This window comes from Rhinoderma darwinii, chromosome 12 (assembly GCF_050947455.1).
Source record: "Rhinoderma darwinii isolate aRhiDar2 chromosome 12, aRhiDar2.hap1, whole genome shotgun sequence".
Taxonomy (NCBI): Eukaryota; Metazoa; Chordata; class Amphibia; order Anura; family Rhinodermatidae; genus Rhinoderma; species Rhinoderma darwinii.
Window position 1 is genome coordinate 65149852 of NC_134698.1, and position 1772 is coordinate 65151623.

Consider the following 1772-nt stretch of genomic DNA (forward strand, 5'->3'; position numbering starts at 1 on the left):
CAGTTCGCACAGAAGTGCTTCCGTGCGACATGCGTGGTTTTCACGCACCCATTGACTTCAATGGGTGCGTGATTAGCGCAAAACGCCGAAAGAACGGACATGTCGTGACTTTTTTTCAGCGGACTCACGCTGAGTAAAAATCACGCACATGTCCGCACGGCCCCATAGACTAATATAGGTCCGTGCGACTCGCGTGAAAATCACGCGCGTTGCCCGGACGTAATTCCTGTTCGTCTGAATAAAGCCTCACAGTGTATGGTACTTTTAAAGTCTGCTATTAAGCCCCGCCTCTTGCAGGGTTTAATATAAGGAGAAAGATGGTAGACCTGGGTGCTTTCATTAGGCCCCCAAGTTGCCATGACAACCATCGGCACTCCGCGGTCATGTCGCTTAGATGCAACGTTCGCTGTTGACTGTGGCAGCTAAGTGGTTAATGTCTTAAGAGGTACCCCCAACGGAAACATTTATGGCATATCCGCCTATCTACAGAATGGAAGTCATCAGACACCCATCCTGTCTGGTGAGGCAACAGCCTCATCCAGGCGGAGAATGAATGCAGAGGGGGCCGCACGTCATCTCTATAGGAGCTGTAGACAGGAAAATATTTTAAGCCTTTTTGCAAAGTTTCTTAATATTTCAATTTGGTTGCATTGCTGGCCTACTACGTAACTAGATTTAATAGACAAGACAGATGCATCAGTTAGAATGAAACACACTATTCTGAATGAAGTGAGAATATTGTTTATTTCCTTTTTATTCCATAATTAGAACATCATGCTGAAATGTAGCACTACATGTAAAGAAAATGTTTCTGAACTGTTAAAATAATGACATCATCAGAGGATTGCTTATATTACACGTTCTAAATGCAAACCTCTATTACTAAATATAAAGTGATGAACAAATATAAAAAATACTACAAATGCATCCAAATTAGAAAGAAGGAAGGCAGATATAAAAAGTATATAAAAATAAAAGTAAACATACTGATGCTAAACCTTCTTTTAAATAAATTACAAAAAGCATAATAAAAAGAAGCCACGATGTTGTGCCAGATCCGTGGTACGACAGATCCAAATGATGCCTGACTGAATCCGATGACTTATAATGGGGTTTGTCGGGGTTCAGTTAAAGTTTCTATCGTTTTGACATCAAGAAGAGTGCTGCATGCTGCGTTATTCTTGCCCTCAAGTGACCGAACAGCCAATGTAAGCCCTGACAAAAGCGTGAACATAGCAAAATACGTTTTACGAGTGTGTTCTGGAGTGTTTATTTTTTATTTTTTTTATTGTATTCTGGTTGTCAGAATTCCCTTATTGTATTAAGAGAAGTTACAGAGACACTTTTAATGCAAGCAAGAGAGAAAAAAATAATTTTATGCTCCATTCACACTAGCGACATGGCTTTTGTTATCTGAGTCCTGGTTGTAATGCCGGATCCATAGTGTAACGGACCCATTGACCTATAAAGCATCCGTCAAGGTTTATGTTTTGATGTTGGTTTTTTTTTCAACAAAAAACAGCGCACCAGACCGAGTTATTCTGGCCATCAAAAAGATAAGGAAACCTTAATGGCGCTGATCCTAACTAAATTGTGATCATAGCCTTAGGCATAGATTCACTTTTGATCAGCCAAAGATAGATTGCATATAAAGAAAGTCCATAATAAACCTACTTTGAAAATGATCCAACCATAAAGCAGTGCAAAAAACAGTCCAAAAAATTATTAGCAGCTGCCATATAGTGCCTCCGTGATGCCCCCCCCCCCCCCCC